Raw genomic sequence first — 26,865 nt, 5'->3', positions numbered from 1 at the left:
CCTTCCCCTTCTGGTACCATCTGCCCTTCACATTTCCCTTAATAGTTTCCATCATCCTTATTTATCAGATTCCAGCACTGGTATCTTTTGTTTTCCTCATGATTACCCTCCAGCAGCCATTTCCACCTTCACTCTCCCCCTCCCATCTCCTCTCCCAACTTGGCTCCATTTATCTTCCCTTGCCTGCTTTCACCTTCCTCTTCTGCATTCCAACTCCCTCCTTCTCCCCTAATGCACTGGCTCCATCATTTTTCATCCCTCCTTGGTCCACCTATAACCTCCTGTCCCCTGTCTCACTCCTCCCCCTCTAATTGTTATACTGGCAATCTGCCCTCTCTGCTCTCAGTCTTGATGCAGGATCTTGACACGAAACATCAACCGTTCCCAACCTCCCTCTACACAGATACTGTGCTACCTGATCAGTTCCTCCAACAATTTGATTTATGTGGCGGAATTCCAACATCTGCAGTCTCTTGAGTTTTTTCATCCCCCTGTCAACAGAATTAAGTTTTAATTAATTTGAGTCTGGGTTTCAAAGGGAAGAAAGGAAAAATATCAGGCAAAATAATAACAGCTTTCCAAGCCAGTGTAATTGCTTGCAGTCTGATTGCATGAAAATGTTGAATGCCTTTTAGGGTCCAAATCCATTTGGCTTTCAGATGCAGAACAGATGTGAAACAGATTGACAAATGCTGCCTTCTCCTTTGAGCCCTCCCAGATTTAGGTCAGTGAAATGTCTGCGAGGAACAAAAAAAGACTGTCCATAAAAGCTATTGCTTTGGTATCTTGGAGATCTGCCAGGAATGCAAAGAGCCTTTGTGATGTGTGCTCTCAAATTTTCAGACTAAACTGATATTGTCATGTGTACAGTGACATCAGGATAGAATGAAACTTCCTGGGTGGCAGAGTCTGACTTCTGAAGTTCACCATGTTTTTGAATGTTATGAGTCCATTTGAAGCAGAGGTGCCTGAATTTGAATTAAATGTAAGATGGTAAATACACCTTTAACTTCCTCCAGTCTCAACAGTCTGTTATCATTTCTGACAAAATATGGTTGACACAGCTTATAATAGATCTGATATCAATCCTGCTCATTTTGAAAAATCTGAATACAGTATCTTGTGTTCTCATTGGAATGTCCATAATTCCTGGGATGGCAAGACTAACATATTGAAAATTTTTGAACAGACTGGGGTTTTACTCATTGGAATTTCAAAGAATGAGAGGGGATCTCATTGAGTCACATAAAATTCTGACAACTCAACAGATTAAAAGCACAAAGAATGTTCCCAATGTTGGAGAAGTCCATTACAAGATGTCACAGTCCAGGGATAAGGGGTTAGCCATTTCAAGCTGAGATCTTTCTTTGGCTTGGCTTCGCGGACGAAGATTTATGGAGGGGGTAAAAAGTCCACGTCAGCTGCAGGCTCGTTTGTGGCTGACAAGTCCGATGCGGGACAGGCAGACACGATTGCAGCGGTTGCAAGGGAAAATTGGTTGGTTGGGGTTGGGTGTTGGGTTTTTCCTCCTTTGTCTTTTGTCAGTGAGGTGAGCCCACCTCAAGCTGAGATGAGGAGAAGCTTTTTCACTCAGAGTTGTGAACATGTGGAACTTATAACTACAGGAGGTTGTTGAGGGCAGTTCATTAGATATGTTCAAAAATCAATTCATTGTGGACTGGATAGAAACCAGGAATAGGTGACTGAAGACATATGATTATCCATGAATAGAGAGAAGGCTCGAAGGGCAGAATGGCCTATTCCTGAATTGCATTTTTGTGAATCTATGCATTAGGCAGAGCCAATCTTAAAATGGATTGGTCAACAGTGAAGTACTCTGCAAATATTCAGATCTGTACTGTGACTAGTAGTTGAGCCGTAAGTTTCGGGCAGAATATTTGCTCTTCTTCATGCAGTGGCTGATCAAATTTTCCCTGAGGCAGAATTTCCAATTTCTAAGCAGAGGTGACAAGGGGTGAAGGTATTTGCTGTTGGATTTAATGTAATTCCATTTCAATCTTCATGTAAAACGGCAACAATCAAACATTATTACAATATTTCAGAGCCTCCTGTAATTTCTGAGATTTCCTCACAAACTGTGAATTGTGAAATGTCACTTTGTGAGACTCTTTATAACTCAGGGTCAAAATTCTTCAGCCAGGGTTCTTCTGAAATGATTTGTCTTAAGATGACAGTTTCACTTATAGATGTCTGTCACATTGGGAAGATTAAATTAAGTTGTAATTTATTTGTGAGGAGTTTAAGGTGAGCCACAGAAGCTGATCAACACAAATCAGCAGGTTATATCATTAGAATCAAAAGCTACCAAACATGTTGGGTTTGGGGCTTGTATCTTGGATATTGGTTTTAAATTTGCCTTTTTACAATGGTCACTGGTGATATCTACATGGTGGTGGACCAGAGGAATTGTGCAGGCTTACAGCATCTTTCTTAGACATGAATTTCAACATGGACTCAGCATCAATATTCAGCCGTGCATGTGCTTTGGATTAAGTCTGGAAAATATTAGAAGTCCTCCAGCTTGGGTTCAATCTGGATTGGGTGTAGAGCATTAGGATCATATTGGGTCTGGTCAAATCCGCCTTGGATTAACTTTAGGTCGACCAAGCTCAGATTGGCTTTGGTCAGATCAGGCTCAGAACCAACTCAGATCGGCTTTGATCTGATCAAGCTTGCATCCAGCTCGGATTGAATTTCATTGGATCCGGCTCAGATTCGCTCTGGTTGGATCTGGCACAGATTGGGTTTGGACAGATGTGGCTTGGATTTGCTTTGGTTGGATCCAGTTCAAATTGGTTTTGATCGGACCAGGTTTGGATTGGTTTTAGTCAGATCCAGCTCAGATTGATGTATCCAGATGAGTTTGATTTTTCACAGTGGGGTCAGGATTCGATCAACTGCAGTTATATTGGGTTATATTCATATTGGCCACAGATGGGTTGGGTTCATATTAAGTTAAATTTTAATTTTTTTTCCCAAAATGGCCTCCAAGCAGAAGTAAACCATATCAGCCTCTCTTCTCTTGTAATGTAGGAAAGGAAAACGAGGTTATACCAAAAAGTGGAAGAAAATGGAAGTAAAGCTGGATGAAATACATTTCCCAGCTTTTCTCCTGTTAACCCACTATGTATCATTATCAGACAGCATGCTTTTGCAAATGTCGGCTCTGACCTTAACCTCGCACAGTCTGGGTTCAGCCTGATTGCAATAATTGGATCTACGTGTTGTTGTAAGAAGGAATATATTCAGAAATAATGAAGAAGATTGATTAAAGATACAGTGGGACAACTGGAAAATTATATGTAAATGAGACAGGGCTCAACTAGAGTCTTATTGTGCACAATCTGGGGAAAAGTGATCACAATGGTTATCTAAACATGGATCAGATTGAATCCAAACACGTTCAAGGTACTGCACTTTGAGAGATCAAATTCCCTAAGGACATGTGCAATAAATAGCAAGAGCTTTCAGAGCATTGAAGGACATCAGGGTGTAAGTTCATACTTCACTGAAGGTATTGACACAGATGGATAGGTGTATTGTGGATAGATCAAGGTATTGAGTATAAAGTTAGGGCATCTTGTTGCAATTGTACAAAACCTTGGTTAGATTGCACTTAGGGTACTGTGTGCAGTTCTGTTCACTACTCACGGGAAGGATGTGGTAACAATAGAGGAAAGGCTGTACAGATTCACCAGGATGTTACCTGGAATGTAAAGCTGTTGTAACAAGGAGAGATTCAATAAGATGGGTTTATTCTCACCGTAACACAGGAATCTGAGGAATGATCTGATTGAAGTTTATAAAATTATGAAGGGATAGTTTTTCTTGGGCATGACAGTCTATTTAAAAAAGGCAGAATTTTCAGGGGAGAGGGATGGGATGAATAAAAGATCTAAGGGATAAAATTTTCACACACATGTTGGTGAGTACTTGGACCAAGCTTCCAGAGGAGGTTGTGGGGGCTGATATTAAAGGTTAAAAGGTGTTTGGGCAGGTACCTGGATATTAAATGAGAGAGATATGAACCTGAAGTAGTCAAAGGGATCATAATCTTTGTGGATGAGGAGAACCATCTGTTTGTGTGTAGTGTGATTCTTTGATTCTGTTGGAAAACTTGAATTTCATGTCTTGCAGAAATCCTTTAAAGGAGTAGTTACTTTTTAACAGAGGAAATAAGACAGCAATTAGTATTTGGAAAGATAACAAATCCACTGCATGAAAATGATAAGATCTTTATTTCAAAACTGTTAATTCAGAGATAACATCAACTGAGAATAATTTTCAAGCTCTCCTTCTGTATAATGCAATGGAAGGTTTTACTGGGACCGGTTGTGGAGGTAAAGGGATCTATTTTATTGGGACTGATTTCTCGTAAAATGGACTGGAAGCAGTGAGCAATGAACTTTGAACTCAGGCTTTTTATCATATTAGAAGGGGAGGGGGTAATATTTCAAGTGAATGGTAAAGTTGTGCATGTGAAGTAAAAGGCAAAGACATTTGACAAAATAGCAACAGAAAAATGGGTAAATTGAGTGTGATGGAAAGAGACAGAGAATTTGATGTTATGAGTGCATCAATTAGTGTTAAGTCAGGGAGAAATGGTTATCAGTTGAAATGTAAGGAGTATCACAATATACAAAACCTTCACAATATGTTAAATGTGCAAATGGAGTTGAAGGAGAGCTCACGACAAGGGTAATGCCATAAATATGGGAGACTTTAATCATGACATAGACTGAGTGCATCAAAATAGCACTAGTAATCTGAAAGATGAGTTATTTAAATCAGTTCAGGCCAATTATCCACTGTATTATAAATAAGGGAACCAAGAAACAGGTTATTTTTGACATTGTAGGGCACAACTGGAGTCTTATTATGCAGAATCTGGGGAAGAGTGATCATAATGTGAGAGAATTTTACATTCAACTTGAGAGGTGTACAATACAATGGTTATCTAAACATTATCTGTGAAAGCAGGAGTCAATGTGTTTGATTGAAAGATATGTTAGCATTGAAATAAATGCAGACATTTAAATAAGCACTTGTAATTCTTCAGGAACGATTGATCCTCTGAATGGTAAAAACACCATGGTAACATTGTTCAATGATAATTAGTAAAAGAACTTCAGGATATTATCACATTAAAAGAGGTTTTGAATATTGTAAAGAGGAGAGGTAGATATGAAAAATGGGAGTGTATTAGTAATCAAAATGATTCACCAAAAACAAATTGAAAAAGAGAAGATAGCAGGAAATAATCAATGGGTAACAAGAGCATCTATAAAATGTGTAAAAAGGAAGAAATAAATATGGGTCTTTCAGAACTGAAGTAAGCTAAATTACAAAGATAAGTAATAAAAAGGCTGAATCATTAAACAATACTTTGGACCTATTTTATTGTTGAAAACATGAGAAATAGTGGTGTTGACTGGTGTTGACAAATACTTGTGAGAAAGGGTAACTTTTAATTAATATCACTGACAAGAAACCACTGGAGCAATTAAGGGAACTCAAGGTTAACATATTCATTGAACCTGACAGCTTGGACTCGAGGATTCTAAAAAGGTGGCTGAAGATATAAGTGATGCCTTCATAATGATCATCCACAAAATGCACTGCATTTATCCCCCAGATGACTTGGACAGCACTTCCCAAACCCATTATCTCCGAACCCAGGGGGTTCAGGTCATGGGAAGATCAATAACAGCATGTTTCCCTCTAACACACACACACACACACACACACACACACACACACACACACACACACACACACACACACACACACACACACACACCCATTCTGGCTTTGAAATGTTTCACCAACTCTTGTAACTGAGACTCCCTCCCCAAAAGTACTGTTGGAGTCCCATTCCAAGAATGACTGCAGTTGTGCTGGCAGATTATAACCTTCTTAAAGGAAATGTGGAAAATGCAAAAGTGCCCATATCTGAATAAATAGAGAAATCATGTGTTTTGCCAGTCAGCATGATTCCATAAATGAATTTTTTTTATACCTACGAAAGTTTTGAAGATGATAAGAGCTGTATGGTTAAAAGGGCATGAATGAATGTAATATATTTTGATGTTCAAGGCAACTTGCTTTCGATCTTGGAAAAGCTTATAACATTAAACAGGGAAAAAAGGATAAAATTGGAAGTAAAGCATTAGTTTGAAAGAATGTTGATTAAATGAATCTTTTTCAAGTTAATAGTTTGTTACCAGGGCATGTGCACAGGATCAGTATTTGGCCTTCGGCTATTTGCAATCAATGTTAATTACTTAAATGAAAAGATGGACTAGAAGAAATCCAACATTGGTTATGACGGAAAGTCAGGAGAGGCAGTGAAGACGTAAAAATAAATCTGCAGAGGGATAATGTACAGGTTATTAAGGTATTTAATTGGGGTGTATTATTACCATAAAGTTTCCCAGAGTCTTTAAAAGCTTGCTCTTGTATCTTAGGTTTCATTGAAGCCACTGATCCCAGGAAGTTGAGTGAACCTTGACTATGTTTAACCATGAAGCCAACGGAGGCACTAAACAAACTTAATAAGCAAGCACAGAATTTTACTTAAAAAGATTGGATAAAGAATAAAATGACAGTAATACTAGCCAAAATGCCTGGATATTATTGGTAATGCATTTTTTTCAGTTCTCTATTATTGGCTATAACATTACTGAAAGCAAACTATTATTATGGACATGGATTGAGATAAATATTTAAAACTGAAGTGAACTAAAGCCAAATTGTGTCTCAGTGAACTAGATTGTGTCTATCAAGCAAGCAAAATGAGTGAACTGAGACAGAGAACAAATGTATGCATTTTGTAGCCATCAGCAAAGAAGCAGCTCTCATTCCAAATTTTCAACCAGGTGGCCCATCTCAATGGCCTTCAGTTCCCTGTTTTCAGTATAATTTGCTGTACCTTGAGACACTTGGCATCAGGAACATGTCATAAAGTGTGCTGAGCACACAAGAACTCTTACAGGGAGGCTCAGTGGGCAGCAACTGGTGCTCCTGCCTCAGAACATTTGGAACTCGGATTGGATCCTGAGTTCCCATATTGTCCACAAGGAATGTGTGCACATTCTCTCTGTGTTAATATCTGTTTCTTGTGCATGCTCTGGTTTCCTCCTCCTTCCCAAATGCAAGCTGGTTGGTTAATTAGCTACCTTAATTTTTGTTATTAATGGAAATAAGTAGCAAAAGAATTAAGGGAATGTTTATGGGCACGTGTAAGAAAATAAGTTTTAGACAACAGGGAAATAAGGGGGGAAATACTTCATCTTGTATTCATATGTGTGAGTTCTTAGACAACACATGGATGAAGGAAAAGATTCTTTACTTTTAAGTTGTTGTAAACAACCTATGAGGCATGCCATGAGGCTGCAAACCTCCATTTCAGATCTCTCCATCTGTGTGAGCCTCCTGCTGCCATCCAAATATAATCAAACAGAAACTATGATCCTTAAGTCCTTGCTAGTGGCATGCAAACATGATTACTTTCATTACATCTCCCTTTCTTAAAACAAAAATAGCTTACTTTTAACTAACATGTTTTCTTTGTATAATTCTGCAATTTTAACTTTAACACCAGGAACTTGCATTTTCATTATTATGAATATTGTAAACATTTCTTAACCTTGTTTTGTGTGTTCACATTTACATACACTAAAATTTGAAGAGCAAATAAGATAGCTGTAGCATAGATAAAAGCTCACACTCAACTGGAGGGAGATCAAAAGCTTTTATTAGCTTACAATACAGGTAGGGTTCATGAACAGGCTTCAGAGGGATTCTGGGTTTAGGCGAGAAACCAGGGTTATATACAGACCCCAGGGTGAGGAGCCAAGAGGCGGGACCAGTTGTCAGTACAGCATACTTCTAGTGAATCCCAGATCACTACATTAGCACTACTTTATTCTGTAACAGGAGTCTTTAAATTTGCTCTCTGAATCTGTGAGGAGGATTCATATGTCTTGACATTGTCCTTGAATCTGAGTTGTTGCCTCAGACGATATCTTCTCACCTGTGTATTCAGGTTGTTCAACAGTATCCATCTTTCCATCTACTGTGGCTGGTCCCATTTGAAGTTTTCGACGATTTCTTCGCAGAACAGCACCTTCATCTGTCTGAATGGTGTATGATCTTGGCTGGACTTTACTAAGGACAGTTCCCTTCTGTGTCCATAAGTTTGTTTTATCTTTTCATCTTACTTGGTCACCAGTGTAGAGTTCCGGTAGGTTTTTATGTTCCTCTGTCAAAGTAATACTTTTGCTTTTCTTTCTGTTGGTTTTTGAACTTCCTCACTTTCTCCCCCTCTTTTGTTTTAGGAGATTCCTAGCGGCAAAGCAAACATGATTCACTGTCATTACAGGGAATAAGATTGACTCATTTTGAACTGGCTTGCCTTCATTGGGCTGAACAGCAGTAAGTTAGTGAAACAGGAGCAAAGCATAATTTTAACTATTTTCAACTTTTTCTGGAGAATGAAACAAAGAAAACATATGAATGATTAAAGGAGAATCTGAGAGATTATCAACAAATTTAAGGGCAAATAAATAACTAAGTATATTCCTTTGAAATACATTATATTTTGAAATATTTACAACTGAAATGACAAACCCACACATCCAAAATTCATACTTTAGGGCAAGGAAATGGGTTAAGCAGTAATAATGAATTTGCACTTCTCATGCAACAATATTCTGGGTGGCAAGAATAGCTTTTAAGTACCTTGGGTTGTAATCACTTCTCTGATTTCTTGAGATTACACTGGGAAATTTTTAAAAACAGTGCCCCCTTTGGAGAGGAAGGGTGCCACTGACCACTGACAGCAGTTTCTGAATGTTTGCATTGAATGACGTATCTACCGCAGAGATTACTGAGGCATTGCAATCACGATGATGGCTCACGGTTTTTCCACCATTACAAATATCGTGAAGACACACAGTGAAAACAATTTGATCTTGACACATTGTCAAACATTTTGCGAATAAAATGCATAGAATGGTTGACTCATGAAGCTATTGAAAATGGCCCTTCAGTTCAATGAGCTGAGACACAGAGCCATACAGCTTGGAAAGGAGCCTTCAGTTCACTGAGTTTATGCCATCCTTTTTAGGTTAACTCTTACACTTATTTTCTTCACTAATGCCAGCACATTGAAGCAACTGTGAAGAGGACACAACAATGCCTCTGCATCTTAAGAAGTTTGAGGAGATTTGGCATATCATCAGATGCTCTATCAAATTCCACAAATGCATTGTGGAAAGCATCACAGTCAGGTTTAGGAATTCAACTGCCCTGGAACACAGAGGCTAAAGATACTAAACATCGGTAGGTCCATCACAGATTAACCTTCCATCCATCGCAGACATCTTTGTGAGGTAATCCCTGCAGAAAGCAGCCAACATCGTAAAGGCCCCACCATCCTGGTCACAACCTCTTCTCACTGCTACTTTCAGGCAGAAAGTACAGAATCCTGAAAACCAGCACCTCTAGATTAAAGAACAGTTTCTTTCCAATAATTATCAACCTCTTGAACCCTACTTTGACTAATCATAAACTGTCTGCAATTTTGCAAGACACATTTTTTGTACAAGGCTTGCTGTGAATATTTATATCAATCTTATGCATTTATTGTCTTTTAAATTAATGTAATGAATTCAGTGTTATAGTTTCCCTGCAGCAAATAATAATTTTAGCACATATGTACATTGTACAATGTGCATGACAATAAACATAATCATCAAAAAGAACAAGTTAAATTTGTAAAAGAACAAGATACAGACAATGCAGATTTTAAAGCTGTGCCAAAGGATTCAGGTATGTCGATGAGGAAAACTGTTTGCCACAGTCATCAGCGATGACCTGAAATTCATTGCAGAAAGGGAGATGAATGAAGATAAAAGCTGAGGGGAAGGGACAGGGGAAAGAGACTGGGTTAGTCAACAGACATCAGGCAGGAGTTCTGTGCTCCAATTGACAGCCTCCTGTGGTGTAATGATTCCATGTTTATTCCTCATCCACCTGAGGAGGCAGAAGTGATATCCATTGAATATCTCATTCAAAAACTATCTCAAAATTAGTCTGTGCCATCAATACCTCAGCACTAAATTGGAATGTCCACATAAATTTACGCTGAGTTGCTTGGCCTTTGTGATCAACTCTTTAAAGAAAGATTTGAAGCTGCCATATTTCCCACTTGGAAGCGATGGTGCAGTCTTCTGTCTGCCTTCTGAGACATTAGCAGCTGGTTGGTAGTGCCAAATCTAATGTGGTGCAGCCAGCGAGGCAGAATGATGTACCTTGGTGCACTACCGCCACACAATTCCAATGATCCACCTTCAATACTGACCTTCAGTACCGTCTGCACAGGGCGTGCCATTCTCCCAATAACTTTGTGCAGTGCCACTTGTTCTGGTTTCCTCTCACAACACATGTTTTAGGCCGGGGAGTTGATTAGCCATTGCAGATTAACTCCAGGATTAGGGTGGCCATTCCAAAAAGAGGTCACGGTCATAGGTTACCATATATACACATACAGTGTGTTTGCATTTGTTGTTTTTGCAATACAGTTTATATTTTATCAAAAAATAAATATTTTTTGAAATACATTGTATATATGGTAATCTATGACCATGCCCTCCTTTTTGGAAATTTAGAAATGGCCACCCTACTCAGGATTGGTGGGTGGTAGAATTGATAGGAATGTAGAGAGAACAGACTATTGGAAATGTAGTGGGAGAATGGGATTGCTGTGAGCCAGCAAAAATTCAATGGGCTGAATGGCCTCCTCCAATGCAGTATGATGAATGTAAAATCTGACAATAAATTATTCACTTTTCTCAGATTGTGTTTAGCTTCAGATTCCAGCATCTGCAGTATCTGCATGTCTACAGAAATATTTCATTAAGATTTCATTTTAATTTTATACAAAAGATCAGACAGGAAATAAAACCATTAATTTGTTTGTTGCTTTGCAGCAATGTGCTACACACAGCTCTGAAATAATACCCATTTGGAGTCATTCTCAAGAATAGTTTATTTGGTCCTGAAGGCCTGACTTTAAAAGCACTTCCATTTCTGCCTTTGCCAGTGGAAATGATATCACTGGCGAATACAAAGTGTTCTTCCTGTGCATGGGCTTCCTCTCTTTGATGAAGGAAGTCCGCACTATCTCAGGAACTGTCCTCTTTGCTGTTGTACGACCACCATTTTTGGAGCCGGTTCACGTGCATAGTGAGTGGGCCACCACATGACTCAACCCCCCCCCCCCCAAAGAACCGGCGATGGCCCTCCCAAACCCAAAGTCTTAATCGGTCTCTGTTTGGACCGTCTGCCCCTGCGCTGTGAGGCCTGGACTTCCACCGGTTGGGCAAAGTTTGCATGGACCTATTTCAGACGTTCTACCATGAAGTCTTCCACTTTCCCCTAATGTCCGAAACGAACATGGACCCTTTGTTCTTAAGCAGCTTCAACAGCCCCTCATACGGTATCTGCAACAGTGCCTGGCACACTCCCCCTTTTTACAAAAACCACCTTACAGTTCTTCAGATCTTTGGGCACACAGGTCCGAGTCCATTTGTGCTGCAATGTCAGCATGGGGGCAGGGCACCAAGCTTCACGCGTGGTCTGTCCATGACTGCCACGGGTTCTTCCTCTTGCCCCGTGGGGCTGGGATGAACTCGCCAGATGATGAGGTGTGGTCCATAAAACAACTCGGCTGACGAGGTGACCAGATCTTCCTTGGGTGTTGTGCGGTTTCCGAGTAGGACCCAGGGAAGTTTGTCTACCCAGTTGGACCTCTTCACGTGAGCCATAAGCACCAACTTTAGGTGCCTGTTGAAATGCTTTACTATCACGTTTGACTGCGGGTGATGTTCCCCAAAGGATGGCTAGGGCTGACCACAGGTTGGAAGTGAATTGAGCACTTCTGTCAGAGGTTATGTGGGCCGGTAGTCCAAAGCACGCCACCCAGGTTGCGATCAGTGCTCGGGCGCAGGAGTCGGCGGTTGTGTTGGTGAGTGATCTCGAGAAGTAATTCACAATGGTGAGGAGGTACCATGCTCCTCAGAACAACAGCAGGGGTTCCATGATATCTACATGGATGTGGTCAAAGTTTTGGTGAGTGGGTGCAAATTGTTGTGGTGAGTCTTCGGTGTGCTGCTGTACTTTGGATGCTTGGCACTGCGTCCATGCTTTTGCCCATCCACTGACTTATTTCCTGATCCTGTGCCACACGAACCTGTTGGTGACTATCTGGATGATTGTCCTGATAAAGAGGTGAGCCATCCCATGTATGGAGTATAAAACTCGCCATCTCCATGGTGCCGGGACAATAAGCCGAGGATAACTGGTAGCACAGGAGGGTCTTCCTGCTGGGGACTACTGTTATATCTTGTAGTTGTAAACCCACAGACTGTGGTCCTGTAGCTGGGCGTTTCATCGTCTGCCTGCTGCTCTTCCTCCACTGCTGCAAAGTCTACCCCCGGGACAAAGCGTGGATGGTCAACCTGGAAAGTGCATCTGCCATGACATTGTCCTTCCTCGAGACATAACCATATAACCATATAACCACTTACAGGACAGAACAGGCCAGTTCGGCCCTACTAGTCCATGCCGTAACAAATCCCCACCCTCCTAGTCCCACTGACCAGCACCCGGTCCATACCCCTCCAGTCCTCTCCTATCCATGTAACTATCCAGTCTTTCCTTAAATGTAACCAATGATCCCGCCTCGACCACGTCTGTCGGAAGCTCATTCCACATCCCCACCACCCTTTGCGTAAAGAAATTTCCCCTCATGTTCCCCTGATGATTTTCCCCCTTCAATCTTAAACCATGCCCTCTAGTTTGAATCTCCCCCACTCTTCATTGAAAAAGCCTATCCACGTTTACTCTGTCTGTCCCTTTTAAAATCTTAAACACCTCTATCAAGTCCCCTCTCAATCTTCTATGCTCCAGAGAAAAAAGCCCCAGTCTGCACAACCTTTTCCTGTAACTCAAACCTTGAAATCCTGTCAATATTCTCGTGAACCTTCTCTGCACTCTCTCTATTTTGTTTATATCTTTCCTATAATTTGGTGACCAAAACTGTACACAGTACTCCAAATCTGGCCTCACCAATGCCTTGTACAATTTCATTATAACCTCCCTACTCTTGAATTCAATACTCCGATTAATGAAGGCCAACATTCCAAATGCCTTCTTCACCACACCTTCTACCTGAGATTCAGCCTTGAGGGTACTATTTACCACAACTCCTAAATCCCTTTGTTGCTCTGCACATCTCAATAGCCTACCATTTAATGCATATGACCTATTTAGATTTGCCTTTCCAAAATGTAACACTTATCTGTATTAAATTCCATCAGCCATTTCTCAGCCCACACCTCCAGCCTTCCTAAATCACCTTTTAATCTACGGTAATCTTCCTCACTGTCCACAACACCACCAATCTTTGTATCATCCGCAAACTTGCTTATCCAATTCTCCACCCCTACTTCCAGATCGTTAATATATATAACAAACAATAGTGGACCGAGGACCGATCCCTGAGGAACTCCACTAGTTACCCGTATTCAGAGATGTGGGACATATGTCACTGCTGGCATGCTGACCAAGAAACGGACCTCTTAGCGAACACGGAAATCAATGGCTTGTGGTCTGTAAAAATCTGTAAATGGCCTTCTTTCTAAGAAGTATCTGAAATGTTGGATGGCCAGGTACAGCACCAACAACTCCCATTCGAAGGCACTGTACTTAAGTTTGGGCTGAAGGTGTCTGCTGAAGAATGGTAGGGGTTTCCAGCACCCTTCGATCAACTGTTCCAACACCCCACCAAATGCCTTGTAGAGGTGTCCAATTTGAGGGAGGTCCGGATGTCTGTCCTGGGATGGGTGAGCAGTGTGGTGTCTGCTGGGAATTCCTTTGCTTGCACGAAAGTGGCTGTGGAGGCATCATCCCGTGATGTCTTTGGCCTTGCCCAACATAAGAGCGAACAAGGGGAGCATCATGTGGGCTGCTGAGGGGATGAAGATGTGACAGAAATTCACCATGCCAATGAACTCCTGCAGGCCCTTGACAAACTTGGGCCTGGGAAATTGTTGGATGTATCTACTTTAGCTGTCAGTGGCATCACGCCATCTTTGGTAATCTTGTGGCGCAGGAAATCAATGGTGTCAAATCCCATTTGGCATTTAGCCAGGTTGATCATGAGGCCAAACTCACTCAGGCGGGTTTGCAGAGGTGAGACAAATGTTCCTGGCAACTGCTGCTGGCTATCAGGATATCATCCAGATAGATGAACGCAAAGTTCAGGTCACAGCCCACAGTGTCCATTAGCCACTGGACGTCTGTGCAGCATTCTTCAAGCCGAATGGCTTGCGGAGGAACTCAAACAAGCTGAATGGGGTGATGATGGTTGTCTTGGGGATGTATTCGGGGTCTACAGGGATCTGATGGTATTCCCGGATGAGCTCTACCTTGGAAAAAATGCTTGCCACATGCAGGTTCACTGCGATATCCTGTATTTGTGGCACAGGGTAGCAGTCTGGAGTGTAGCCTTGTTCAGCTGGTGGTAGTCCTCACATGGTCTCCAGCCCCTGGCTATCTTGGGCACCATGTGCGGGGGAGGCCCATGGCTATCGGATCGCCGTATGATCCCCAATTCCTCCATCTTCTTGATCTCCTCCTTTGCTAGGCAGAGCTTGTCCAGGGGAAGTCTCCATGCTCTGGTGTGGAGTGGTGATCCCTGTGTAATATGTGATGCTGCACTCCATGCTTGGACTTGGTTGATGTGAGCTGTGGGGCCAGCACCAATGGAAATTCCGCCAGAATCCAGGTGAACTCATCTTCTGAGAGTGTCATGGAATGCAGGTGTGGGGCTGGTAACCTGGCTTCACCCAAGGAGAATGTTTGGAACATCTTGGCATGCACAAGTCTTCTCTGAAGATCGGCCAGCTGGCTGTGCACTCACAGAAAGTCTATCCCCAGGAATGGTTGGGTCACGGTAGTCAATGTGAAGTCCCACGTGAATTTGCTGTTTCCAAAATACAGCTGTACTGTGTGGGTGCCATAGATTCATATCGCACTGCTGTTTTCTATCCTCAGAGTGGGTCCAGTCTTCCTGCTGTGGGTGTCATGCCCTATTGGCAGCAAGACACTGATCTCTGTTCCTGTGTCAACCAGAAAGCGGTGTCCAGACTGTTTATCCCAGACGTATAAGAAGCTGTCTTGGTGGCCAGTCGCCGTAGCCATCAGCACCGGCTGGCCATGCTGTATCCCAGGAACGTCCAGGGTGGGAGACACCACTGCTCGCTTGGTTGTGAGTGTTCCATTGCTGGGTCTGATCTGGCCTGTTGCTGCTTTTGTGGCCTCGTAAATTTCCCAATGGCAACTGCGCTCTCCTTCTTGGCCCTCCACAGCACATATGCCCAGGCTGCCATCTTCCAGCGGTCGCTGAAATCAGCGTCGGCCAGTAGTAGGTGTATGTCCTCAGGTAGCTGGTTCAAGAATGCCTGCTCAAACATGACGCAGGATGTGTGTCCTTCAGCCAGGTTCAGCATCTCGTTCATCAATGCTGATGGGGGTCTGTCACACTTTGAAAGGCCTAATGTCCTTATGAGCAGCTTTTTAAATGCTGCATATTTTCCCTCTTCTGGGGGTGATTGTATAAAGTCTGAGACTTGGCTTGCGGTCTCCTGGTCAAGGGAACTTACTACATAATGGTACCGCATCGAGTTTGAGGTTACTTGCCAGATTTGAAACTGTGCTTCAGCCTGGTTGAACCACACGCGTGTCTGCAACGTCCAGAAGGTTGGTAGTTTCAACACGACTGTGTGTATGGATGAGTCAGTAATCATTGGTCCAAATAGCGTCATGGACCACTGGGGTCACCAATTGTAGCAACATGCTACCCACGGCGCTGAAGTAATGACAATGTGCACGTTTGGAGTCATACTCAAGAATACTTTATTGGCCCGCAGGCTTGACTTTATGTGCACTTCCGTTTCCACCATTGCCAGCGGAAATGATATCACCGGCGAATACAAAGGATTCTTCCCGCGCATGGGCTTTCTCTCCTCAGTGAAGGAAGCCCCATGCCATCTTGGGAGTCAGTCTCTTTGCCGATCTGCAACTGCCATTTTGGGAGCCAGTTTGTGTGTATAGTGAGTAGGCCACACCACTTCCTTATTTAAAATCAAAAATTAAGCAGCTGTGATTTTGTTTTGTTCCATGTCCTTTCATATGTACTTTGTCTATTTAATCCTTCAGATAACATTTTCAATATATGTTCAGTATAGTCGCTTGCTTAGAAGCAACAATTCTATGAGCTGTTTCTTAATTGATGTCCTTAAAATTGGAATTTGGCGATGGGGAATTAAATCAGTAAATTCTGTGGACACCGTGGTTGAAGTAAAAACACAAAATGCTGGAGAAGCTCAGCAAGTCAAACCATGTCCTTTATGTAACAAAGATAAAGATATATAACTGATCTACCTTGATGAAAGACTCAAGCCTGAAGCGTTGGTTATGTACCTTTGCTACATAAAGGACATGGTGTGACCAGCTGAGCTTTTCCAGCATTTTGTGTTTCTATTGTGTAAGAATGAACTGTGTCATGTGTTATGACCAATGTTAAGTTATTAGTTGAATTATCCCTGCCACTGATCATCAATGCCATCTGCCATTACTGCCAGTTCAATCTCCTGGAACATTTGTCGGAACCAAAACACCTGAGCGCTTGTCAGCTTGGCATATTGTGGTGTTTATCTTGACAAATCCAGCAATGTCAGCCACTGTGCATCTTTGCATTAATGCCCAAAATCCAGCATATTTGTGCCAAGATTAGCAGCTGTGCTGTTACCTCTGCCATCCATGCCAAGGCTGTGAACACATATAGTCATGCTGTATTTTTGTTTTTTGCAATGCACTCATAACATTGACACTGTTGGCATCCTTCTTTCACCTTCATCAAACCTCATATGGTTCCCAATTAGCCTGTACTCCTTCCTCCTTCTTCTCCTCCTCCCCCTCCCACCATTGTTTTCAGGCTCTTATTTATTCCACCTGTTTTTCCACAATCCCGAAGAAGGGCTCAGACCCGAAACAATCGGTGAGAAGCAGAATATTTTCACACATGTTTTGCTCCACTGACATAAATTCCATCCCATAATTTTTCCACCAGGACCCTTACACATTTTTATGGAGCAGCTGCAGTCTAAATTGACCGCAGGCACTCCTTTAAGAAATGGACCTAATGAATACGATGTGCCCTCTCCAACAAACTCCGCAACACAGGAAGGCTATGTAAAAGACTCCTGTGTAAATGAGATATTGGACCATGCCGGAGGTCAGCTGTTTCTGTGTAAAAAGTCACTATTGATGGTCTTTTACTTCCTGTGTAACCTGCTGAGTATCTCCAGCACTTTCAACCCCATCGTTTGCAGTTCTTGCAGTTAGCTCAAAACCACTCAGCTTTATTGTTGCTTAACTGCTCAATTTCATACTTCCTTCATTTCCCACAGAAGGTATTTTGTAGATGAAGAGTAGGTGGAATTTTGCAATGCTATCATGGTATTGTTGAAAATATAAATAAATTGAAGAGATTTAAGAGTGAAAGCATGAGAAGCAAGTGTCCCTGTCTACATTGGAAAAGCAGTGCAACTTTAGCTTATAGTTGTAGCAAAAACAGCGTTATGCTTTCAATATAGATCAACAAGGGGAAAACATTGAAAAATAATTGTTGGATGAGCTGCGTCAATTACTGGATTAAAAATAAGGGCCAAAACCAATGTGAAAAATAAATAGAATTTCTATAGATTGAGCCAAAGGCAGAGGTTGATGATATGCTGCTATTCAGACCAACAGATACCGACCGGAAGACAGTGGAAGATAGGAGATTCAACAAATTAAACACAGAAAAAGAATGGGAGAATTTAAATGTTAGCAAAGAGAGGAAAGGGTTCTTTCTCTTCCAATACAAAATATACCCATCTCCAGACCAGAAAGGAGAAGCAAAAAGGCAACACAACTATGCAAATAACATAACATGAATGACAAAAAGTAGAAGTGGGGAAAAAAATTGCTCAAGATAAATATAATTCAGGGAAGAAGAAGAAACATCAGGCATTATGATTTGGAAACTAGTAAATAAAAAAAAAACAATTGGTGGGAATTACTTCAAATGGCAATTAAAAGACCATGGACTGTGGTCCTTCCTCTAGTGTTGACTATGCAACTGTTGTGGCCTGCGCATGGAGACGTGAACGGGCCCACAAAATAGCTGACTGGTGCAGCCACCGCCAGGACCTGGGAGTGACACTGGCCATCATCCCAGGTGACCTTGGCATAGCAGGAAGATGGAGAACTCTGTTGGGAATGCCAGCCAACCTGAGGTTGGCACTCCAATGATGCACGCCCCTGACGACAGTGCCAGGGGCCCATATAAGCAGAGCTACCAGTGATTTTGACACCTCGTGTGTGTGTTTTCTTTCCATGCTCATCGTAATGCAACTATATATTTATCTTTCTATCCTCTCATATTTATAATCTTCTTCTGTCTTGGTGTAGTGTGGTAATTTAAAGTATGCTATTGTTGTTGAGCTTATGTACCTGTTTGGCTACAGCAAGTAAAACTTCTGTAAAATTTCTGTGATTTTCCAAAGGAACATTTTTTCTGAAAAATGGTGAAGAATCATGACAGGAGCTGCTTTTGCAAACTGAAGTTGACCAAAAAACAGCTGTTTTGACTTTCATCCTGCCTGAGCCCATTTTATTCTTCTATACATTCCCATTAACCCATGCCCCCCTCCCACCCCCACTCCCACCAAAAATGAAGGCAAAACTCACCCCATCTACTGCTGGTACCGAGATAGGGGTGAGTGGCAGAAGAGGTGTATGTGCGGGGAACTCAGGCTAAGATGCACCAAATTAAACTCCTTGATGCCATTTTGTGTTGAGACATGGGATGGCCTCCAATTTTTTGCCTTACAACTGAATTGAAGAAGCCTTGAGGATGTGTGGCAGCAAAGGTTGAAAGGCCTTATGTCAAAGGTTCAGGAAATGTCCTGCACACTTGCATCAGATCAGCACAATGGTGGAGCTTGTACACCCGCTTCCACACAGCTCCAGCAACCTAGGTTCAGTCCTGACCTCTGGTGCTGTCTCTGTGGAGTTTGCATGTTTTCTTTGTGAGAGGGTGTGCGTGCTTTCCTGCCACATTCCACACATGATGATGTTAATTATCCACTGTACATTTTTCTTTGTCAGCAAGTGACAGAAATTGAAGGGGACAAGGGTTATGGGAATGTAGAAAGAATGAAACAGGTTAGTGTAAGCGTAAGCAAAAAGAAAACAGAAGGGCTTGTTTCTTTGCTTCATTTCTATGACTGTGACCTCTCAAATGAGCAATCTAAATATATCAAGAACAACAGAAATGAAGACTGCAGATGCTGGAATCTAATGCAATAGAAATCTGCTGGAGGAACTCAGGCAGCATCCATTGAGGGAAATGGACAGTTGATATTTTGGATCGGACATCCGCTTCTGTACAGAGAAAGGAGACAGGAAATTTTAAAGAGGAGAGGGAGAGGTATCAGCAGGTGGTAGGTGGACAAAGGAAGGGTGAAGATTGATGGAGGGAGGTGGAGAGCAGGAGAGGTGGAGTTGGGAGACAGAGGCAGGAGAGAGATAGGTGGAAGCAGGAGAAGGAGAAAAATGGCCGACAGGATGCTGAAGGAAGGAGACTGGATCAATGGGGGCAGATGGGAGTAATGGGGAAAGGGATATGGTGGGAGCTGTTTGTGGTGGTGGGCAGGTGGAGAAGAAAGGATCTGGGTCTGGGGAGGTCAGGTGGTTTGTAAAGGTGTTAGAGGACCTGGATGAGAGAAAGATGAGAGAGGATGATTTGAAATTGGACAAAGAACACAGTCTGAAATGGCTTGGCTGCCTGTACTCCTGGACCAGTTTCCTTAAGTTTATTATTCCTATTCTTCCATGTTGAGGTGCAGATGGGCTCCTTGTTATCCCAAACAAAATGCACCACCTCACACTTCATGATTTGAAATCTGTTGTTAGTTACTCACTTGTTATTAATGCTTAGTAGTATTTTCCTTTATTTTGATCCATCCTTCTGTTTGTATAGTTAAACCTCCTTAGTGTCATCAGTAACATCCAAACTAATTTGTCTTGTAGTCAGATAAGTGGTGAATATAACCAGTTCCGAGCCAACCTTGTGCACCATTACATCTCCTCTGCAGCCAGCTTGGATAATTACTCTCAATCCCTGTTCAGTTTTATAGTCAGGTTTCTATAAGCAGAGTGCAAATAAAACTTGAGGGGATCTGTAAACATTGAACTATTTGTGCTTTTTGCAGCAATCATAAAGCAGGAAAGTAATGCCCTTACACTATGGAGCATGTTGTAAACCTGAGCCTTTGATCAATTTTTTTACATGATGCGTGATTGCCCTGGCCTTAATGCAGTACATTATCCAGAGGTCATGAAAGATCCCATAGGAATGCCAGCCTTCCTTTCTGTACAGACCCTGTCAATCTGCAAAAGTGTGTAGCGTCTCAAGGCCATGATATTGCCCACACTGCTACTATCTGCGTCAGGCAAACCATCCTGAAATTTCTCCAACACATTGGGCAATCAGTTGCAACAAAGCAGCTTAAAATGTATTAATTCTGCTAATTATTTCAGGCAATTTGCAGCTCTGTTTGTGTGGTCTTTTTAAATGGGATGTGCTGGCTGGCTCAAGGGGCTTGTTTAATGTCTATTACAATGTTTATAGAAAACATTAAACCGCACTATGATTGTTGTGATTAGTGACTTGGGTAGGAGGCACCTCGGAGACTGTCCAATCACACTTTAAAAATAATATGCTCCTGTAGCGGCTGCTACACACACAGAAACATGTCACAGGACACGGTGGAGGTTTCAGTTGAACTGTTTATTGAATTTCGTGCATGCCCCTTTAAGGCCAACGGAAGTTCTGCCCTGCGCAGCGGTGATGTCATCACGTTGCCCGGGGTGCGAGCTGTGGCCTAAGCCACGAGGCAATCAGTAACCCCCGACGGGGCCAGCTTCCTGCAGCTGCCCCGCCAGCGTGGCGATGTAAGTGGGCCGGTTTGCTCCAAGAGATGTGTGCCACCACACAACCCCGCCCCCCCCCCCCCCCCCCAGAACCGACTTATGTATCTCGTTGCTTGGGCAGCCGCCCCCTCCGCTTAGGTTGGGCCATCTGCATGGATTGGTCTAAGTCCATGTACGCTGGCTTAAGTCTGTCGACCATAAATAATTCTTCCCTGCCCTCAATGTCTAGACAAAAAGTGTTTCCCGATTGGTGGAGGACCTTGTAATTGCCCTCGTACGGGCGCTGCAGGGGGGGGTCGGGTGTGAGCCACTGTGGACAAAGACGTACTCCAGTTCCTTGGGGATATTCGCCGGGTTTTTGCCGTGGTGGGGTTGGTGATGGAGGTGCCAGCGAGGCAAGTTTGTGGCAGAGGTCCATAAGCAGGGTTGGGTTCTCACCTCCAGATTCTGTGCCTGCTCCGAAGAACTCCCCTGGTAGCGACAGCAGTCCACCGTAGACGAGTTCCGCGGATGAAGCCTGGAGGTCCTCTTTTGGAGCTGTTCGAATGCCAAGCAGGATCCATGGCAGTTCGTCTGTCTAATTGGATCCTTTTAGCCATGCCATGAGAACTGCCTTAAGGTGCCGATGGAAGCCCTCTATGAGTCCATTCTCCTGGGGATGATAAGCTGTGGTGTGGTGGAGCTTGATTCCCAAGTGGTTTGCCAGTTGTACCCAGAAGACAGAGGAGATCTGGGCGCCTTCTCGCTGGTCATGTGGGCTGGTACGCCGAACTGGGTGACCCAATTAATGAGCAGTACTCGGCAGAAGTGTCTTTGATGGAGATGGCTTCCTGCCACCTCGTCATCCGGTCGACCACAGTCAAGAGTTAGCAGGCATTCCCAGACACTAGTAGGAGGCCCATTATATCAATTTGGATATGGTCAAACCTCCTGGCTGGCGGGTCGAAATGTTGTATGGGGGCTCTGACATGGCACTGGACTTTAGAGGCTTGGTAGTGCCTGCAATTCCTCACCATCTGGTCCACTTGTTTCTTTAATCCATGCCAGACGAAACGTTCCACCATCATGCATACCGATGTCTTGACTGAGGGTTGGGCCAGGTCGTGAATAGTCCAGAACACCCCCTGCCTCCGCTATGGGGGAACTACCAGTTGTGGTGAGCTGGTCGAGATATCACACAGAACCATGTTGTGGCTGCCCGGCAGCTTCAAGTCCTCGAGGAACAGGTCGGTGATGACGGTTCGGAAGGCCTGCATCTCTTTATCCTCTCTCTGGGCCTGAGCTAATTGGGCATAGTTCAGGCTGGGGGACAAGTTGTGGATGGTGGGTCTGGAGAGTGCATTGGCGATGACGTCCTTACCCATTGGTGGTGAACTCTGAGATGTAGGAAAGGTGTCGCTGCTGGTGTGCCGACCAAGGATCCTTAGCCATGGCGAGGGCCTGAGTGAGTGGCTTGTGGTCCATGAAGGTGGTGAACGGTCTGCCCTCCAGGAAATAGTGGAAATGCCTGATAGAGAGGTACAAGGCCAGGAGCTCCCTGTACTTCAGCTCGGGCAGTTGGAGGTGCCAGATGAAGAACGCCAGCAGGCGCCACTGTCTGTTGACTTCTTGCTCAAGAATGCCCCCGATGGCTGTGGTGGATGTGTCCACCAAGAGTGCTGTGTGGGCGTCGGGTCGGTGGTGGGCCAGTAGGGTGGTGCTAACGAGGGCAGTCTTGGTCTATGTGAAGGCTGTCTCTACCTCTTTCGACCATTTAAGTGTCTTTTGCTTCGCTGAGATCAGGGCAGACAGTGGCCGCATTATGTGGGTGGCTCCCGGGATGAAGCGGTGGTAGAAGTTACAATCCCGGTGAACTCCTTGGGTGTGTGCAGCTTGGGGAACTGCTGTATAGCCTTGACCTTGTCCTCTGACTGTGGTGCCCCATCCACGGTGATGGTATGGCCCAGAAACTGTAGCGACTCCTTCCTGAACTGATATTTGGCCACTTTGATGATGAGGCTGAATTCATTGTGCAGAGATGGCTCTGGGGCTCATTGTGTTCTCGACTGGCGATGAGGATGTCGTAGAGATAGATTAACATGAAATCCAGGTCTCTAACCACTGCCTCCATGAGCCGCTGGAAAGTTTGGGTTGTGTTCTTCAGGCCAAAGGGTATCTGCAGGAATTCGAAAAGGCCGAATGGGGTGATGATGGCAGTTTTGCCAATATCATCCGGGTAGCCCCTCAACAAGTCGACATTCAAGAAAACCTTGGCATGTAGGTTGGCCGTTGTGATAGTACAGATCTATCACCAATGTACATAGTGTATATAGTTACTATATCTAGACTGTGCTTACAGCGATTGGCTGAGAGCTAAGCCATACCTATTGTCTGGGCCTTAAAGGGTTGTGTCCCTAGCCAGGTCGGATCATTCCGGACTGGTCGGCCACCTGTGAAGAGCTCCTGTCTTTTGCTAATAAAAGCCTTGGTTTGAATCAACAAGTCTTTGGTTCTTTCGACGAGCTCTACAGGCGTGAAGTCCTATATGTGGGGGATGGGGTACCAGTCAGGCGTGGTTGCGTCATTGAGCCGACAGTAGTCTCCACACGGGAGCCAACCCTAGAGGCCTTTGTGATCAAGTACAGGAGAGAGGCCCACAGACTGCCCAACCTGCGGACTATGCTGAGTTCCTGGAGGCGGGAGAACTCTTTCGCGAGCTGCAGTTTCTCCGGCAGCAGTCGTCTGGCTTTGGCGTGGGGTTGGGGTCCCTGTGTGGTGGACACCGTGCTTGGGCATGGTGGTGGTGAATTGTGGCCTTAGAATGTCGGGGAACTCATCTCGGATGTGGGAGTACTCATTCCTGGGCATGCAGATGATGGCTATCCCGGGGCTGTGCGCACTGGAATGCTTGAGTCGGAGGGTCTGGAAAGTACAGGCATGCACGGGTCTCTTGAACTTCAGGTTGACCAGCAAGCTGTGCACTTGGAGGAAATCGGCTCCTAGCAGTGCAGTTCTCACAGTGGCCAGCAGGAACTTCCAGCAGTATTTGTGTGGCCCGAGGTGTACCTGAATGGTCCCTGTGCCAAAGGTCTTTATGTCTGTGCTGTTCGCTGCCCTCAGGGTCAGCCTCGTGCTCTCGTGCAGAATTTGAGGGTGGTTGGGGAAAGCACGCTCAACTCTGCTCTGGTGTCCACCAGGAAACGCCATCCATTGGTCTTGTCGACCATGTGCAAGAGGCTGTTCATGTGGCTAGCCTTTGCAGCCGTCAGCGGCGGCTGGCCTGGTTGTTTCCCTGGTACGAGCAGTGTTGGCAGCACTTGCAGGCTTGGGCTCCCCAGCGTTGGTGGTAGAAACACCAGGTGGTTTGGTGTTCCTCTGGTTTCTGCCTGGGGACGGGCTGTGGTTGGCTGGGTCCAGGGCAGGTAACCTGATTCATGGCGGTCTTGTTCTCCCGTTTGGTTCTCCACAGCACATCAGTGCGGTTTGCAACAATCCAGGTGTCCGAGAAATCCTCGTCCGCTAGTAGGAGCTGGATGCCTTCTGGTATTTGTTCCAGGAAGGCTTGCTCAAACATCAGGCATGGTTTGTTGCCTTCTGCCAGTGCAAGCATTTCGTCCATTAGCACGGAAGGGGCTCTGCCCCCAGGCATCAACCTGGCCGTGCGCTACCGATGGAAGAGACTGACGGTGCCAAGGAGGACTTTGAGGGCGACATACTTGACCTCCTCTGGAGGATCGTGGATCAGGTCGTCCACTCTGGCTGCAGTTTCTTCATCAAGGGTGTTCACCGTATGGTTGAACATCGTGGAGTCCAAGGTAATCTGTCTGAGATGAAACTGCGCCTTCGCTTGCCTGAACAACGTGCGAGATCAATGGGTCCAAAAGGGGGATAGTTTCAATGAGATAGTGCTGATGGCTGACGGATCCATGGTTGGAGACCAGATAATGTCTGGGTTCTGCAGGGTCACCAAAGTAGCAGCTCCTACACACACAAAAACACACTACAGGACACGGTGGAGGTTTCAGTTGAACTGTTCATTTGGATTTTGCGTGCGCCCCTTTAAGGCCATCAGGAGTTCCGCCCCGCGCAGAGATGACATCATCACGTTGCCCGAGGCGCAAGCTGTGGCCTAAGCTACGAGGCAATCAGTAAGCCCCAATGGCGCCATCTTCCTGCAGCTGCTCCGCCAGTGAGGGGATGCAAGCAGGGCTGGTTTGCGCCGCCAGACTCCATTCTAATTGGGAATTGAGTTAACTTCAGCCATGAAACAGATAGACCAGTAACTATCACTGAATCACAGGAACTCAAGCATTGACATTATATCTACCCCAGTGACACTTTCATAATTTGTTCACAGGGTGGATGTTTATGAAAATTCCTTCATTGTTTTATTGTGTTTTTCCATTCAAATACTTCTCGTTGGCAAATTGTGCTGATGCCAAGGAACTTGTTTTGAAAAATGCACACAATTTTGATTGTTGAGGATATGTGAATAAGACTGAAGTGTCAATCAAGAAAGATCTGATGGGAAATCCAAAGACTTAGTTATCTCTGCACAGAACTGTGCTGGGAGGAAAATGTTTTGACAAATGATGCAGATTTAAACCCCATCTCCACTGTCTTGTGCATCATGTAGAACAAGGAATGTCATATCTTAGCTGCAGTTAAAATCAAAGGAGGAGTCACTGCTTGCCTGTTTTTGGGCAACTCAGCAGGAGGAGGTCACTGATTTTCATTCCCACATCAAGGCAGGGTCAGATTTTTACAGAGAAAATGATCTAGGGTTTTCACTTTGCAATGAACTCTTGGCTCCTGACAAATGTTGACATTCATTTAATCTGGCATGCAATGTTTGCTGTAATTTATTTCCAAAGTACGTGAGTTATCCAACACCTAACCATGATCTTCCAAAGATTTTTTTTTCCAAAATTGTGCTCCAAAGTTCAGCTGATTAAAATAACCTCTGTGAGCCCTTGAATTCTTCTTTCAGGACTATCATTTCCCCCCCCCCCCCCCCACCTCATCCCTGTGTATCTGGAAGCAGCACCCTCACCACAGGTCAGTGGTGTAGACTTTGGTTCCACACTACAAATCAAGAGACTGAACGTGGCCTGATTCTGCTGGTTGAGTGCTGAGCTCTGAGATTCTGGTTTATGGATCTCATGCCAAACTGAGGCAATGTGCTCCTACAGGTTTATGTTGAAAATTCCACAGAATTATTCATAAAAACAGAGGGAAGACCCCTCCACACAACCATCTCCACCAAAACAGTCATTTACATCAGCATTTATGAGATAGTCCTGTGTGTTAAATTGGCTATCGTTTTTCCTCACTACAACAAAAATATTTTGTTTGTGGTCATGAAGTTTATCGAGTTATGAGAGGTGATAGAGAAATGCAGTCTTCTTTTCTTTGTTCTATCTTTCTTTCTCAGGACCATCAACATTTCAGTAGGTTAAGTAACTCCGACTGTTTAAAAAGAATGATGGAATTACTATTGCAGAAATGTTATGTTCAGGAGAATGTTTTATCGTGTCACAAATAAATCTACAGTGTTTCATTCAATTATTTGCAGTAAATTTGTTCATGCAGTATTAGGAATGTTGCTTAAAAGAATATAAGAAAAATAAGGTGAGTTAGACACCTTTGGCATTGGGGTTCAGGATGACTTGCTTCCACTCTGGTTCAGTGGATCTCAAAGCCATTGGCTGTTGTAATTAAATTAACCCTCCTGGCACTGAGCTATTTATTTCT

The sequence above is a fragment of the Narcine bancroftii genome, chromosome 6, assembly GCF_036971445.1.
Source record: "Narcine bancroftii isolate sNarBan1 chromosome 6, sNarBan1.hap1, whole genome shotgun sequence".
NCBI classification, from domain to species: Eukaryota; Metazoa; Chordata; class Chondrichthyes; order Torpediniformes; family Narcinidae; genus Narcine; species Narcine bancroftii.
This window is presented reverse-complemented; position numbering follows the sequence as displayed.